At 40.1% G+C, this 18439-nt stretch overlaps 1 protein-coding gene and 1 long non-coding RNA gene across 2 annotated transcripts in view; both read right to left on the bottom strand.

Annotated features, from left to right (window-relative positions):
• The window catches only part of sash1a (SAM and SH3 domain containing 1a), a 335265-nt gene that overhangs the window by 220432 nt on the left and 96394 nt on the right, over window positions 1-18439 (bottom strand). The gene's annotated exons all lie outside the window — the stretch shown is intronic.
• On the bottom strand, window positions 2483-3225 carry LOC117823901. The gene is made up of 2 exons (XR_004633513.1): window positions 2884-3225; window positions 2483-2709 (listed from the first exon to the last, which is right to left on the bottom strand). It is a non-coding gene; the product is annotated as an uncharacterized LOC117823901 (long non-coding RNA).

Here is an 18439-nt window from a genome sequence, read left to right as displayed (position 1 = left end):
CTTGACTAGCTTTACCAATAGCTTGGATGATAGCGAAAAAAGATGGTACAAGAAAGAGCTACACAGCTGCACAAAACTGCACTTTACTGAATGCACTTTACGCAAATATTCAGACAGTTTAAACTTTTGTAACCTTCTGGGAGCCCCCCAAACACAGATCTCATATAGGCAGCTCGTGCAGCACGTCACATGATCTATTTCAACAATGTTAAGGTATCACTTAGTTTGACACCCAAGGGCGTAATTTTAATTTTTACATTGGTAGGGTCAAAGTGTCAAGTTACTTCACCTGACAACATGCTGCTTCCGGTTATAGCCATTTCAAAGTAAAGTTTTTTTGAACTACGTAACATGATGGGACTTTTACTGTGAAATATTTTTCGGAAATTAAATGTTAATCATTGAAGTAGCTTAACTTCAATTAGCCGTGGCCTGCTTGAGTTATATTATTTACATTTCTTCATCTTACCTCAAGTCACAGCTACAGCCATCGACCCTACACGCTTTGGACTTTAGAAAATCAAGTGTTAACACACTTTGAAGCAGGTAGAACTGTAGTAACAGATGAAAATCCCTGCATCGCAAGCTGCAGAGCTCTGCTTCTGTTTGATGAGCGTGGCTCTGCCCTCCTGAAGTGTCATACCTTTGCGCTGCCCCACAGTTTGGGAAGCACTGGCCTAGGGAGCTAAGCCAACCAAAAAACAGACCGGTCTCAGAGATGTATTTGGGTGGCGGTGCCAAAGTGGGAAAGGATTTAACCCTTTATGTGTCGCATGAAGCGCATTTTTTCCCCTTCAACCTTAATATTGGTGGGGACATTTCGGCCATCACTTGAGATTGGTAAGGACACGTCCCTACGGTCCATACACAGTTCTACACCACTGTTGGCACCTACTCTATAGTAGACACTTAAAATGACTATAAGCAAATCGCCACTCTTTATAATGATGGTTTGGTTGCTTTTGTGGCTCATATGGAAGCCTTAGTTTGAATTTCAGTCTTTTTCACAACTAGGTAAAAACTCCTTACTGAAGCTTTAAACAAAGCAAGGCTGACAATACTTGTAAAGTCAACCACCTGAAGCCTCTTCAGCCAAGAGCTTTTCTGACTTTATTCAAATAGTTTTAGAGAGAGACCAAAAGAAAGCTGAAGAAGACTAGCTGAAGGATAGGAGGAAATTTACAACACATAAACATGACTTTGTGCAGATCTAATATGTTTTAAGCTTTCATTTCTGATTTACAATGGCATCAGTATAGCTGGGAGCCACTATTTTAGCGCAACAAATGCGCAAAAATAATTGAAAATGTCAGTACATTTTATGAGAAGCCAAATCAATGTCTTCCAGACAATTTCAAAATTTATGACAGTAAAAATATAACTTTAAAAAATATTTACCCAAAATAAAAACAAGCAGGTGTATCAAATCATAGAAGGAAATTATTTTGTTCCTCCTAAAAATTAAGCAAATGAGAAACTGTGTCTACATGTTTTTTCTGTAGATAAGCTAGCTCATTATTTCACAGCATTAGATCTAAAATGCTGCATTTTGTTGCTTTTATAAACACAATTCAATCTAACTCAGTACTACAATGTCATGTAAGTGCACGATCACATTGTAAGGGTTGATATTGTACTGTATCACTGCTTTATCGTAACATAAAAAGGCAGTCTGTGCCCATTTAGAGCTACAGAGCCATTTCTCTCCCTGCTGAGTGGAGCGATATTGCCCCGGAGCCAGGAGGACTGCTGCCACATCAATAACTCCTCAATAAGCATCCCTTAATAAAATCTGAAATGGGCCGCCCCGAGCATCAGCGCAGCTAAATATGAATATGTGGCAGTGAGAGAGCACATTAGAAGTGAATCTGGTAAATATGTATAGTGTGCTCTGCCTGTGTTGATTGAAAGAGTGTGACTGCAGCAGGTTGAGGGAAGAAAAGCTCCGGGAGACACAGCTGGAAGGTGAAGGGAGAGAGATGCAGCCAGACAGGCACAATAGCAGCTCTGCTTGACAGCCAGGCTCTCTGTATGCTAATAGTTTAGCTCTGTTTCTCTCAGACAGAGAAGACTTGGGTGTTAGAAAGCAGGGATTTTAGTTGAGGGGAATTTGAGGCTTCCAGACATCGAGGGTTGCACCTTTCAGGACCCCAATTTTAAAACCCTCTGAAGCAGAGAATGGCTTCTGTCCACCCAGATGCAGAGGCACCATGAAGGTCATGGATGTTGCTTTCTTGGTGGAGGCGTTGGCGTGTTGCTCTCTGTCAGCCCCCTGATAGATATGGAGACGCTTCTGCCAAGGTAGATATAGAAAGCACAAATCATGTTCATGCTTTGAGTTGACTGTGGTCCTGCGGTGGAGATATGGTTAACTGTGTCGGCTTTGTCTGACCACTACTCCTGCAAAGATTTATGGTCAGGTATTTGTGCCGCCAAAGCCTGGTTAAACACAATCGCATGATTGAAACATGAAAGAAGTGTGTATATGCAAACTGGGCAGATTTATTTGTGGTTTTGCCTTGTCAAAGTCCTCAAATGGGATTTTTTATTTTCTCTGTGTGTCTTTCTATTACAGATTGACGGTTTGGCAGGAAGTGATTCTTCAGGAACAGCCAAAACTAGAGGAAACAATCTGGGGGTGAGCTGGTGATTGCTTCTGATTGCTGTATATCACATCACGAGAGATGCTCCTGCATAACAAGAATTCTCCTGTAAAAGAAAATCACATCGGTATAGTGGGAAGTTGGAAAAAAAGAAACCCTACTCTGACTAGCTTTGTTGTAAGCCTAACTTAAATCTATTACATTCACATTTTCTATTGTTTTGGGATGCAATTAGAGCAACACAGAACAAGCTTTTTAAAAAAGATTACAAAAGAAGCACCTCTCTGGAGCTTGTTGATCAAGAGAATCCAGCAAATCCTCAGCAGCTCTATGAGATCCTCGATGGGAGGAGAAGGAAGGGGCTTGATCTGTTTTTATGCGCTTTTAATTACAAGCGTCTGGCCAGCCTGCAACCTCCAGAGACGTGAGGTGAGGCGAGCACATCATGAACAGCTGGTGGCTCAATATCCACCGAAACATCCCTGAATCCAAAGAGAGGGGGGAAGGGTGGCAGGCTTGGGGTTAATGCAGGGGTAGCATGTCTAAGCATATCAGCCCTGGACACCTGTCAATCAACAGCACAGAGTCTGCCAGTGAAGGCAACAGGTCAGGTCTATGCGTTAGCGTTTCTCACAAGGCTGATAAAAGCAATGCCATCAATCAAACCGCCGCTCTGGGTTGCAGTGGGAGCTAAGTTCTCAGCTCCTCCTGAGGTCTGGTTCAATAAGGGCTGCGGGTGGTGATGGATGGAACTACAACCCCACAGTAGTAGTGATTACCTTCAGTGGAACACACAGGCTGATGGAGTGCAGACTTCTTTTCAAATCAAAACCCAACTCCTGCAACTTGGACCGCGCTCCGTTCTCATTTTCAGCTCCCGAACATGACTTGAAGGAGCCCCGCGGCAATGAATGCTTGAAACTTGGGGAGAAAAAAAGTGCAGAAAAGTACAACACATCTTTTATTATTGACTCTGTGTAGAACTGAAAGTCTCCAGCACCCTGTTTGTTCCCCTCACAGCCTGATTATAAGCTGGCAGTATACATTTATAGCTGAAAGCCTCTCCCAAGGAGCAAAATAGGAGGCACATAAAAGAGATGGAGTTTGTGTGGAGACGCACTAAAATAAAGACATAGCTAATTAAAATCACTGGTGGTACAAAGCAACAGTTAAAATTAATTGTATTTATTGTGCTGGGAATTAAAAAACTCACATGGCAGGCTAATGAGCTGAAAAAAATTACGCAAACAGCTTTCATACCAGGTAATAAATTAATTTCTTTAAATGGGTCAGACTGTCTTCAAACATCTGTGCTTGTATCTCGCTTTTGTATTGAAGTTGAGTTAAAAACAGAAGTCTCAGAAAAACAGGAAAAATGCCCCAAATCCTACCATTCTCACAAAACGGGTAACCTTAGAAACCAAGCCACTGCTTTGTAGTCTTAAGCTGCTATCATGGAGACCCAGGCTGTACCAAAGAGAGAATTATCAGGCAATATGGCTCCCGTTATTGCCTTTGGCGGTGCTTTAATAAGACCCGGCTAACCTGTGACCCCGAGTCTGCAGCAGCAGAGTCAGTCAGAGGAGAGATTTGGTGGCTCAAAGGGCATCGCCTTGCCCACAGGAATCGCCACTTAATTCCCGGTGAGCTGTGCGGATATGCCATCGCGGTGAACCAGAGTCCATGTAATAAGTATGTACGGCCATGCAGTGAGCATGCACAGGGGCGTAAGTGGATTATGTATGTATGCAAATTTTTTGACACATGGCCACCGGCAATTCCAGACATGCAGCTGTGAGTATAGTGATATAATGTTTAAATATGTGGCATATATTTCTCTCACAAATGAGTTCTGAGCAGTGAAACCTGAGCCTGAATACACATAGACAGAGAAATTCAAATGTTTATAGTCATGAGTAATACAGAAATAGCCTCTCTTTCCCTTTTACCCCCAGTCTCTCTTTTTCTCCCACACACACAGACTCCAGACACACCTCACACACGTGTTGAACTCAGGTTTCAGATGAAACACATTTTAAATCAGTCGTTACTCCTTTGAACCTGCCAGCTGATTCAATATGAACTCCTCCTCTCCTCTCTTTCCTTTGGCTGCTTTTAAGGTTTCCATGAAATCAATGAAAGTGCTTAAGTTCCTTTTATTGCATATTCCTTGCATTGATTGTCACATGTAGACTAGAATATGACTAGAATTAATTCCATTTTAAATTAAAAGTATATTGCACAATTGATTCATAATAACAAAACACCAGATAACAAGGTCTGTGGGTAAACAATGTGAAATTGGTTCACTGAATGTGGCAAACACTAGAAAAGCTAGCACCACCAGCCTTCAGTCCTTCTGTCAGGTTAACGTGCACATGCCTGTGCTGGTTACACCTTGCTCCAGTCTACTATATACTAGTTTAACCAGACCAAAATACTGACAAAATGTGCCGTGCTACAATAACCCATTTGTGCTTGTTTACATACTGGTAGTAAAGCATTATAGCATAAATAGCTTTGCTACAGCTTAGACTCAACATTTGACAGGTATTTCGGGTGGATACATATATTAATAATTTGTTTAACCAACTAGCAATGCTGGTGCCAACTAGTAAGAGGACTGACTTTAGATTATGTTTTGCCTCTCTCCATCCTAATTTTTCTAAAGTTTAATTCCTCATGTTTTTTCCTCACACACAAAAATCAAAATGAAATTATAAAAAAAAGTCACCATGTTTTTCTGCTCATCTAGGATTAGACAAACAAATTTTTTAAATTATTTTATTTAACCTTTATTGAACCAGATGAGGCCCATTGAGATCGAGAGCTCCTTTACAAGGGCGACCTGGCCGAGAGGTCAGCAGCACACGTCAAAATAAATAGCACAACTCAACAACATGGAGCATATATACAGACAGTAAGTAGAAGCAATCAACAATTTAAAAGTGCAACTAACTTGCAAATAAAGTGCAATTTGTGATCACAAAAACAGCATTTAAAGACACAGGCACTGTTCTGGGGTATGTCTTTCATTTAAGATGGAACCAGAGACGTCAAGTGAGATAAGATCTGACAATTTCAAGTCCTTCTGGAGCTTATTCCAAGCAGTAGGAGCAGCAAAACTAAATGTTCTCTCACTGAACTCTGTCCGAACACGGGGAACACACATTTGTAAAGTGTCGTAGGAGTGCAAGGCATAGTGGCTTTTTGATCTTTGTAGACACACACACAAATATATTGGGACCAAGACAAGAAGACATTTAAAAATTAGACGTAGGCAATGTGTATGTCCGCGTTAACTCAGGGATGGCCAGTCAGCTTTGAGGTAAAGTTCACAGTGATGAGTGAGGCGTGTGCAACCCGTGACAAACCTCAGAGCAGAGTGATATACACTATTTAAAGACAACAAACATTTAGCCGAGGGTCCCAAGTACAACACATCACCATAATCTATAAGAGGCAGAAATGTTGTAGAGACTAAAAGTTTCCTCGCTCTGAGGAAGAAACAGGATTTATTCCTGAAGAAGAAACCTAGTTTCACTTTAAGTTTGGAGACCTGGCTGGCTATATGAGCTTTAAACGAAAGCTCACAGTCAAAAATAAAACCCAAGTATTTATACACAGTAACAAGTTCTATGGGCTTTCCTTGTGAAGTTACGACCAAGGGGACAAATAGTTATGTTAGCCTGTTGTGTTGCTATAATTCCACCACCTGGAAATATGGATAGTCCATGTTATCATGTTGGTTTATTGTTGGGATTAGCAGCCCATTTCTCTGCTATTAAATGCACTAAATGCCAATCAATGTCCACTAAAAGATCCTCTGCATTCTGTTTTTACAAGAAAACATAAATAATTACAGCACCCTGCTAGCCTTTTCATGGGGCCTTTAATTACTGGTGCAAGAATAATAGAAGGGTCAGAGTCTAGTGAATCCTCTGACAGCAGACACTGACTTAAGATAGTCCCATCCTGCTGCACCACCTCGTGATCTACGGCTCAACTCAGAGCTCAACGGCACCCAGAGGTACCCAGTTTAACTGCCAAAGCAGGCAGCTAGCTTACAGATTGTTTCATTGCTCCAGACATGTAATCAAATCCCGTGAGACAATAAAAGACAAGATGATAGAGACAGAGAGATGGGGAAAACGGATTCCAGCAAGAGAAAGACCTGAACTGATTTCAGTATGATAGTGTCTTGCCTGTAGGTATGAGTGTGTATGTAGACCCTTTTTTTTTTCTTTCTCTGCTTAAGGGAAGGTTTCCAGCTGATGATAAATGAAGCGTCATGTGACTTCAGAGAATGTTTTATAACAATCCCCACAGCAAAGCAGCGGAGCAGAAAGCCCAATTAATAAAGATTAGCTCTTTTTTTTCACAGGCCTTGTTCTCCTTCTTAATTAAAACAAGGTGATTGAAAGTGAACAAATTATTACGCAGATACGTGGAGCCATTTCCTTTGTTCTAAAAAATTAAACGATGGACAGGAACTTCTGAATCATGATGGATGGCTTAAAACTCAGGGATTATATGCGACTGTTTTTATTGGCAGACTTACTCCAATGGACTGGATATATTGAAAGATGAATAGACGTCCAAGACATGGATAGACAAAACCCCAAATGAAGCAGAGTATTTTCATAATTTCGATAAAACCACAAAAGTAATACACCATTTCCAATGGGAGTTTTGTTGTTCCAAGCAGAGGGAAGACAAAGTAGAGGATTTGTACCTGAGCAGCCAGCAGGTCCATCCAAACTCAATTTCTGTACTTCAGGAGGAATAAAGACAAAAGAGCAATTATCCATGGTGGCTACAGAGTCTCACTTCAATAAATCTAGTCTCAAATGGATGGGGAGAAGATGGCTGCTCGCCCAGCTTTGTTAACATGTTATATTAATGAATAGAGCCCTCAGCAGTTGACCTATCCAGCAGGTCCTTAGGGTCTGTGTAATGGTATGATGTATTGGTGGGAAATACACACACACACACACACTCACATCGTATAAGAGACAGGATATGGGAAAAACCCTAGTTATGGACAAATGCTGAATTGTTGGATGAAAAAACTAAGAATGCATGATTGAAATAACTGAATGAAATCACTGCAATCTGAGACACCATGATCCTTTGTTCCTTACACAAACACATATACAAAATGTGAAAGACGAGGTTAAGTAAATAGGTTATCAAACACAAGGTTGAATAGCTGTATTAATCTCTGCAGTGCCACAGAGGAGACAAATGCAAAGAATAAAAGCTTCATTTCTCAGTCGGGGTCATTACAGGTGACGTTGATGGCTGTGGATGAGGATTCCATTATAAGCCAAATGATTTCCCAACAAGAGCACGACACATCAATCAGACTCCATGTTTCACTATTAGCTTGGCCTCAAGACGTTCACCTCATCTGTTTCTTCATATAGAAAGAAAAATGAGGTCATTTGAAAAAGAAAACAATCAGTTGAATGGGATTACCAGACACGACCTGAGCATGAGGAGTTTTCCGTCCCAAAGTCAAGTCCAAAGATTATTTTCCCATGTAACAAAAAGTCAAGCACACTGATTTAGAATTTACTTTGGATGTAGTTTTTTTTCCTTACATATCATTTCATATATATCATATTTCATATCACATGATAAAATAACCATTAATACACAAAAAATCTGCAGGGTCCTTTGAGATGTCCAGTCGAAGATACATCAATATTAAGGCTTTAGTTTGTGGTGTTGCTACATGGGACTACAATAAATTGTTAACCATCCACAAGGGAACTGATACAAGGTATTGATTGGCTTTACCATCTCTGTGTATGCGGATGTCCACCTCAACCAATTAAAGTCTCAACAGGTCAATACATGAGACATTATTGGAAAAATTCCTTCTCTATGTAAATGATATTGTGATGTAAAATCCCAAAATGGTGAAGTTTTGTAAAGAAGATCAAGTCCTATACAGTGCAAGACTGTTGTGGCCCTCCTTTTCCCCCTTGACAGAAGCTCATTCATGTGCACACAGGGGCACACACACACACCACTCCAAACCATTTTACAACAGACTATTTATGTCACCCTGTAGAAACTCTCATCCACACCAGCCAATGATTAAAACCACGGACAACAGCCAGCCTCAAACCTCTACAGCCTGATTTCTTTACACTACAAAATATCTGAAATAGCTTTGGACATAGGGTGACCCACACTGTCAGTTCACAAGCATTAAATACAGAATCGAAAGGAAAGAAGCTTCACACATCAGTGATACACAGAGCCCCTAATACAGCTATATGCATTTCCCTACATATCAGGGATAACAGTTATATTCCTGGAAATTTAAATTCCATCCAAACCATGACAGACAAAAACCTGTACACACCAGTTAGAGGTACATCCTGCACTCAGCAAAGTCTGGGACAAAACCATTGAAATCCAAATTTCTTGCTCTGCTGATCTCTTCTGACAATAGTGCCAATCCTCTGAGTGTGTCTCATCACTGGATGTAAAATTAACATTCCCCTGCAAGCCATTTCTTCATAAGTTATGAGAATACAATGAGCAGATTAATTAGGTGATTGGTATACATAATATGAATTTAGGGGAAAATGTAGTTTGGTAACACTTCAAAGCACAAATCAAAATAAAATGACCAAAGACTAGGGTTGCAAAATTCCCGGAATTTTCAAAGTTGGAAACTTTCCATGGGAATTTATTGTAATAAACCAGGAATTTACTAAATTTAAGGTTGGCTCTTTTTTAAAATTTATTTTGCCAGGTAAAAAATGTTTGAGAACCAGTTCTCATTTACAAACATGACCTGGCCAAGAGGCGCTCTTAATAGGGAACTTAAATATAGTTGAAGAAAATTTATTTTAGTATAATCCTGTCTAAAACAACCAGATTTCATGCAACAAGTACAGTTGAATATCTATGCTATTCCTCTATCACATGCACATAGAACACTGCTTACTGCAGGGCTATTGAGACCACGCCCCCTACATGCACTGTGCATTCCTCCATCACATGCACAGATGATTTCTAGAATCCTGCTGAGGCTAGGCTTGAGAAGCTTGAGGGAAGATGCATTTTTATTTGCATGTTGAATGGGACTTTTTTGGAGGGAGAGCAGCTCTTTTCATTGAACATTTTGAATGGGACTTTGTTGGGATTGCATTTTTGTTCATTTTTGAATGGGTTGGGTCAGGGGGATGAGTAATAATTAACTCAACATTCATGTTTTTGTTCTTCAATGAAATAATTGATTGTTCAATAAAATATTTAACACTTGATAAAGTTCTACTAACAAATAAATCTGTTTTAATTGTATTATTTTGGATGGATGTCTGCTTATAACAAAACATATATTTATGCTTGGATATGATACCTTTCCATTAAATTACCCTCAATTCCCAGTTAATACCCACACATTTCCATGGAAAGTTTCTAATTTGGAATATTTCCAAAATTCCCCAGCTTAACTTCCCATGGAAATTTAGCGGAAACTTTCTGGATATTTAGCGGAAACTTTCCGGATATTTATCAGAAATTTTCCCCCTTGCAACGCTACTAAAGACTGATTCAGAACTGTCACATATCGTTTGGAGGGGTGCTATAAATAACTCTGACAGGTTCCACTAAGAACGGGACGGTTTGTTTTGACAGCATACTTCCATGTTGTAGTCTGCAGGCTGTCACTCACCCAGTATTTTAAATAAAAAGACAAGGTGGTCGCACCGCCTATCCTTATTCCAGTGCTTTTAAACATATGTTATTATCAAGACCAGTGCTTCATCAAAATTGGTATGACTTCTTTTGGAATACCAAGGAGAACTTAGAGGTACTATTGAAGAAAGTGTGCTCAAGCTCCAAAAAAAGGGAAATATATTGATTTTGAAGTAAGAGGGCTGGATTTGAGATATAAATACTATGAAGCTCACAGCATGGAAGCAACGTGAAACTTCATGTTTTACCCGTGATAGATTTGCCCTTGAACAGTATGCTTTCTGCTGAACATCAATAACATTTGGAACACAGTGTATTTCAGCGTAAATACCAGCATGATTAATCAAGAGTAAGTTAAAAACTGCTTTTGTCTGATGATATCAAAACACATCAAGATCTTCAGCTTGTATCTCATTGTCTCAGTCAAAGCCACCCTGTTGCAGACCCTCATTGCTCTCAGTAGATAATGTAAGAGTCTGATGACTTGAGTGTTTTATCTTTAATTTTCTGCTTAAGTAAGCTCCTTCAAATCAAGCAAAGAAAGGACTCCACTATATTTGATGTACTGCACAGAACCCTCAGGGACACGAAAGTCTCACCTAGCATGCTTGAAAGGCACATGCACTCCAGCGCAACCATGCACACACACACACACACAATCTAAGCCTCAAACCAAAGATTTTCACACTGGTCCACCGGGCCTGACTTTGGTGTACAGTCTGACAGAAGTCATTTGATCTCAGTGAGAGTCATTCTCTCCTGGATTTCAAAAACAGATCAGAAGTGTCATTTAAAGGACTTCATTATATTTAATAAATCACAGCACAACTTTATTAGAGGGAAGTTGTTGGGCAACTTACCTTTTGAATGATGGGGTCATTCTGCGGTCACAGAGTCATTTGTTACAACAATGGTTACATGCAGGTTTGGCATTACAGCTTCATGTCCCTACACAGAATACAGAACACACTGTGGGGAGCAACATTAATCCCCTAGAGGCATCAGAGCAAAACTAAACAGACACTGACAGATCACTGGCATACCACTGAGATATGAAATATTGGATTTCATGAGACAAGCCAACAGAACGAGCCTTACACATCAAAAGAGTCAGGCCAGAGAGGATTATGCCTGAAAAGGCAGCACAAACAAACATCAGGGTACTGCTGAGGGATGGAGGAGTGTACAGAATAAACAGATTGCCTTGTCTAAACGTAATCAGGGTCTGTTTTCATCAGCTGACAATCACTTGTGCTGGTGTGTAAGCCTTGCAGGACAGGCCTGAACCAGTGTTGGTGTTGCAGCTAGCGGGGTGAAATAGAGTTCATATTTGGGGACTGCAACAGCAGCACCTCACATGATTCATTTCAATTCTAATGTGCAATCTTCTAGGAAATATCCAGTATTACTGTTGCATTATGCAATGATTCTTCTTACAGTATCCTGTGTCAGGATACAGTGTGTTACGGTATCCTGGATTTGTGTATAGACCAAGAGTCTTCTTTGCAGTGATGTAAAATTGTAGCAAAACCGTAACAACAAAGCGCAGTGCTAACAGCACCCTTCTAACAGTGACGTGCCAACAGCATTGTGCTAACAGCCCCCTTTTAATAGTGTTGTGCTAACAGCGTCCTGCTAATAATGTCATGCTTACAGCATTGTGCTAACAGCGCCATGCTAACAGCGCCGTACTAACAGCGCCGTGCTAACAGCATCGTGCTACCAGCGTCGTGCTAACAGCGTCGTGCTAACAGCGTCGTGCTAACAGCGTCGTGTTAACAGCGTCGTGCTAACAGCGTCGCGCTAACAGTGTTGTGCTAACATTGTTTTGCTTAAAGCAACTTGCTAAAAGCTACATGCTAACAACGTTGTCCTCTCAGCAGCATGCCAACACGGTGTGCCAAAATGGATCAATATCATGCGATTATGCATTGATTTCATACCTTAATAGCATCCAAATTACTGTGCTAATACCGTCAGCCCTAAATAAAACATGCAGTAAAACATAAGAGCACTATAAAATAATCCTGGAAACGTAGTAAAACATTACACCATGGTTATTGCAGCGTCCTTTTGACAGGCTTCCAATTTAGAAGCAAATATGCCTCGTGTTAACATGTGAATGCAAACAGCCAAAAAAATTCCAAAACTACGGAATGTTATCTACTATAAGGCCTGCAAATAAAAAGAGTCTAGCATAAACTTTGGTGGGAACACAGATGGAAATATTCAGGAAGGATCACTGCAAGCAAGCAGGTGGGGGTGATGACGTTTGTGTCGTGCTGTTGTACTACTGAGTTTTGCTGCCTTGATGAAAAAATCAACCGTAGCACCAACTGGTTAAATAAAATAAAAAAATGAAAAAAAATCTTTATTGCAATGATTGACAAAAATACAGCAGGGAATTTATGAACAAATATTGGTGATATCTCAAGTGCTTAAAACTTCTACAGCTTAGCTGTACTGTATTGGTGTTTTTTAAAATGAGAAATGTGCCGTTCAAAAGTCCAGTAGTGTTGTTATCTTTACATCACAGTTATAGCAGGAAGTAGCTGTGATGGCTAAAGTACGGTGTGCCAAAATGGATCAATATCATGCATTGATGTCAGACCTTAATAGCATCATGATTACTGTGCTAACACCGTCAGCCCTATATAAAACATGCAGTAAAACATAAGAACACTATAAAACAATCCTGGAAACATAGTAAAACATTACACCGTGGTTATCGCTGCGTACTTTTGATATCACATCCAGTCTCCTGAGGATGTCCAAAGAAGCTTCACTGAGAAAGTGGGATGGAGGGTTATACAGTAAAAGAGTGATGGATAGAGGCTGAGGCAGAATCTACAACACAAGGGATTCCTTACAAGGTCATGAATCAGATTTTTCATCCAGCACCTTCAGAATCAGCCAACAGGTCCTCCTTATTGTTCTCTGGAGACATCTGATTTAAAAGGTTGGCTGAAAACTGCCATTTTGCAGCACCCTGTAATGTGAAATTCCCACATCTTGGCATCCGTAATTGCTCATCTGTAAAAGTGGCCTTATGAGTAGGAGATTGATGGTGGAATCATCCAGAACTCCAACAGAGAGTGAGCATCGAGGGGTCAAATGTTTGAGCTCATTTTCTCTTGGGGCCCCTCAACACCCTAAAACCAATTACAGACTTCTGTTCAATGGCACGTGGAAGAGTTAACACTCTGGCAGAATAGCAGAATCTATAAGTAGAATGTATCCATCATTATAATAATACTCCTATTTAAATGCATGAACAAATGCTTCGCTGCAAGGCTGTCACACGCATTCATATGAGTCTTGAGGTATGCGTTTGGATTGCCGTGCAGATATTCTATGTGGTTACAGTCAGCAATAACTGTGGTGTGACCTTTATGTAAAGAGGCAGGGTTGTTAATATTTCAAGAGACCTTCAAGTTGAGTACAGCTTCATCTGTAAGCATGATTTCTTAGCTGATAGAGGGACATAAACTTCAAAAGCTTCACATTAATTTGCTTTAAGTCCCAACAGTACGCTGAGCATCCTCTGCCAACAAGGTCACGTGCTGAGGGCAACACATTCAACATGCAAGATAAGAAAACTCATTTTCTCGACGGAAGTATTAGGAAAGGTCTTCAAACAAACAATTTCATACTCCTTTGCCTCTTTTTAATGTAGTGTTTCTCCTTTTGCATTAAAAAAATTCACACTATTGGTCCCATTCCAGATGCCGAATTGCAGCCGAGAGCACCGCACAGCCCCCAGAGCCTGTTTAATGTCTAAGCTGTCTACCTGCTGGGATTGCTTCTCTGCAGCTGTGTTTGTGTGACATGCCTGGCTGTGGTTTGTAAGGGGCTGTTTAAACTCCAGGTTTTTGTGAGTGTGGCATGTTGAGTACAAGCGTTGGTGGCTTGTTATAAAGTGGTGGGAAGCTGTGATCTTTGGATAAGTGTTAGAAAAAAAAATTATGGTCAATCCAGAGAGGATGTGGGCAGAGCAGGATAAAGCATGAGAAACATCAGCACTTTCAGATACTTTCAGAGCATAACAGGTGAGTCATTTGTCAGACTCTCATGTGGGGAACATGTCACCTCTGCTTTATGTCCACAGCATGGTGAAGCTTTCTTTCTCTGTCACAGTTTGAGGTTTCTATCATGGTGCATAGACACAGTGGCTCAGTACTCAATGTCCTGTTGTCTTGAAGAGAGACTGAACACATTTTATTGTACACCTGAAATGATGAATGTGTCTTATGTGTATATAGTCTGATTTACACTCCTGCGTCAAATGTACTGTGTAGTATACGTCATAGATTTGCATAACCCTGTACCTATGCAGAAGCCTACATACATAGCCTGACATGCACCTCCTCAAAACTGTAACTATATGTCGAAACAACACAGACTGCAAGCCCTGTAATTGTTCTGTTGGGTAACAATGTAACTCTGCATTGTCAACATTTCCAATATTGTCCTATGCATACACTGGTTCTGTGGCTCCTCCAACGCCTCCTCTCTTTTTCTTTTTGCATTAATTACAGTATGACCAACTGCTGCTCAACATTTAGCAGCTCCAACTCCACCATAATTATATAATACAATTGGATTCAGTCACCATGGTGTCCTGTGCACAAACAAGCAGAGAACATAGCCTTACCGAGAACTGGCGATATCACTGACATAAAATCACAATGCCAACTAATGATTAGGGCATTTTGGCAGGGTATGTCACTCCCATGCACAAGTATGTAGTGCTCAAGACAGTGTATGCCACCACTCCGTAGGCCATTACTATATAGCTATGGTGTATAGTCAACACAGAAGTAGATATCAGGCTTTCTGGAATAGTTTTAAGCGAAGTTAGATTTATATGATAAAACTTGATGGTCAACATCAGATGTTTTTTATACAAGCGGCAACCTCCGGTCTAAAAATATGAGTCCATTACAGAAGTGCTAAAAACCGCAGTTGATCGAGGATCCGCTTGAGGCTGGCTCCGGAAGTACCGGAAACCACATACACACCAATTCAAAAAGGCCGATCTTTACAGCAGAAATAAACATGTTTACAGCCTGGTACAAAAGACGAGTGTAGTCTGGATGGCTAATTTCTTGATCGGCACACACTGTACGGGGGGGGGGGGGGAGAATTTTTTTCTAACAAGGACATTTGGAAGATACTGAGATTAAGAGTCTTCCAATGAGAGGCACAGCTGACTTGATTGACAGGCGGGAACACTGTAGCTGTTGGCTAGGAGGCTCAAAGCCCGCCTCTTTACGTCACAATCGCTCGACAGCAGCAATATGGCTGCTGCTGACAATTGGCCTCAAAACAGCGCTTCAGAAACAGATGGGTGATGTCACGGATACTACGTCCATATTCTATACAGCCTATGGTTTTAAACACATTTCCTTTGTACTGTTAGTGCAGCTAGCTATCATTCATTTAATATACTTTAATCAACCAATTTTCCATATTAAATTAGCAAGTATCATGAAGCCTAGAGTTGAATTTAGCAAGCCAGTTAATATATCAAATTTAAAAAATGTAGCTAACCAAGATGACAAGCTATCAAATTTTAGCCATGATTTTACATTAGTTGATTAAGTTTTCTACAAATGTTAAGCTGACTAGTCTACTGGCCAGATCAGACCTTGGGGTTTGGATGGCTTGGCTTATACAATCCACGAACACTGCTTTGTGACTTTAGCTAGCTAGCAATATGTCCGTGCTAATAAGCAAGCTAACATTAGACAAATTAAAAAAGATAAGCTACGTTTTTTTCTCCTTTGTGCACAACCATGTTGTTTGCTGATGTTAGTAGGTAAGCTAGCAAGAGGCAAGGCCCACAGTAGCATACATAAGAGGGACTCAAGATTGCTGAATGTGAAGGTGTTTCCAGCATGTTAAAGTTTCCATAATTTACCAGAAGATCCACCTTACACTATTTATATCAATATGAAATAGAGAGTTCTGGTATTAGTAATAATAATTTAATAATAATTAATTATATTTATAGGTGCCTTTCTGGACACCCAAGGTCACCTTACAACATAGCAATAATAAAAGCAGCACTCAACAGTAAATAAATACATACAATAAAATAAAGAATACAATACTAGAAAAATGAAAGGGGGAGGGGAAGTCATTCAAGTCCCAAGAAGGGCAATTGCCTGTACTAGTATTATTATTTTTTTTTAGACAGACATTACCCGAGTACTCGCCGTTGACCCCATTATTCGAATAGCATTTTGTTATTTGCGCACCTGGCAAGATAATCATACAGTGTTACATAAGTGACCATGTGCTCTTTGTTTCCGCCTAAATGAATATACTAGGTAGTAAATAATTAACGGGATATAAACGTTTGACTTCTCCGGCCACGGCTTCAGCTTTAGAATACACCGAGCCAGATTTCAGCAAAAACTATTTCTGTTTTACGACAGCTACGGCAACTCTTTAGGAACACGTTATTCAACCGAAAGCGAAAGCACAACAAACACAGAACCGTCTGCGACACCTTCAACATAGAAAAAACTATTTAATTAATGAGCAGTGCAAGATATGTGCCGTTAAACTTGCATACCATAGAAATACTAGTTTGATGCTTAACCACATACGCTTAAAGCACAAGGAGAAAACAGCAGAGACAGATAACAGGCAGACTCGCATCACGTCTTTTGCTCGCCCTGTTAGCACACGTCGTTGTGATGAAACCAGAGAGGAGAAGATTAGCCTGCTAATAACCTAAATGGTAACTGGAGATATGCTCCCATTAAGTTTTGTGGAAGGAGAAGGCTTCAAAGAGCTGATCCTTTTTACTAGATTTATCTATTTTGGTTATGGTTAAAAAATAATAATAATTGCGAGTACTTGAGTAATCGTTCATTAGGAAACTCGAGTAATCGATTACAAGGATTACGGTAAATTCCCATCCCTAGTAGTTGTGGACAATTATTTAAAAATATTCCTCAAATGTAGTGCTTCTTTTGACCCTTTTAACTCAAACATTTAAAAAGAAAAGCCCATTTAGCAGAACATTGAGAGACTGAAGAGCAGACTTGTTGTAGAGTTTAAAGTAGAGCAGACACACCTGCTGCTACCTAAAGCTCTTCTCTGGAGAGCACCAGCTTTTTACAGCAAATAACCGGCTTTGTGTGGAGGTGGCTAAAATATGCAGAGTCACAGAGGAGAAAATCCTCGTCTCTTGAGGGCAGATTAAAGAAAGAAAATGGATGTATTCTGCAGATTTAGAGGAATGTGCTTAAAGCTAACAGCGAATGCTTTTGTTGGTATTCCAGGAATACTAACATTGTTCAGACAGAGACCAACTCTTTAACAGTTGAGGTTCATGTTTATAGGCGGCTTATTACAGGATTTAATTAATAGTGAACGACTTTAGATGGCATCAGGTTTTCTGGCACCAGCTTTGGCTCTAATCATTAACAACTTTATTTCCTCCCTTCAGATTTTGATGCAATCTTTGACACAATTGTGATACAAAAATTGAAAAAATAATCAATTTCTGCAACACTCATATGACTCAGCATATAATTAAAACCCTAATGTGGTATTTCCACTCAGGTAATACTAGGATATTTCCCCTTCAATAGATTTTTGCTAATTATGTGCAGGTTTCTATGACAGATTAGAGGTGAAGTTAGATGTAAGAGATAGTAATCATTCCCCCTAACAATTGTTTTTGAAAAAACTTTTATATTTCTGATATAGATTGTCAGTATTTTCCTAAATATTCAAGACTTAGAGCAACCTCGTGCCATTTTCCTCCATATTGACTGTGTTATTGTCTTTCTTTGAAATACTTATATACTGTGAGTTTAGAGCGATAACAAAGCTTCAAGTACTTTATGAATGTGCAATGAGAAAATTAATCTAGCAGGCTTTGATTTCTTTTACTACTACAATAGCCTGTCATTGTCTCATGTGGTGAACTGTGTAAAGGCTGATTTATACTTCTGCGTCTCCCCTACGCAGCAGGGTCTGACGCGGACATGAGCACCAACGCCTGAGGGCAGTGCGGTCTCTCTGATAGCCGGCCGCCTGCTTCCGGTCCCACTACGATCTCTGTTTACTTTTCCACAGCGATTCAGAGCGTG

Source organism: Notolabrus celidotus, chromosome 13, assembly GCF_009762535.1.
Source record: "Notolabrus celidotus isolate fNotCel1 chromosome 13, fNotCel1.pri, whole genome shotgun sequence".
In the NCBI taxonomy this organism is placed as follows: domain Eukaryota; kingdom Metazoa; phylum Chordata; class Actinopteri; order Labriformes; family Labridae; genus Notolabrus; species Notolabrus celidotus.
This window is presented reverse-complemented; position numbering and strand designations above follow the sequence as displayed.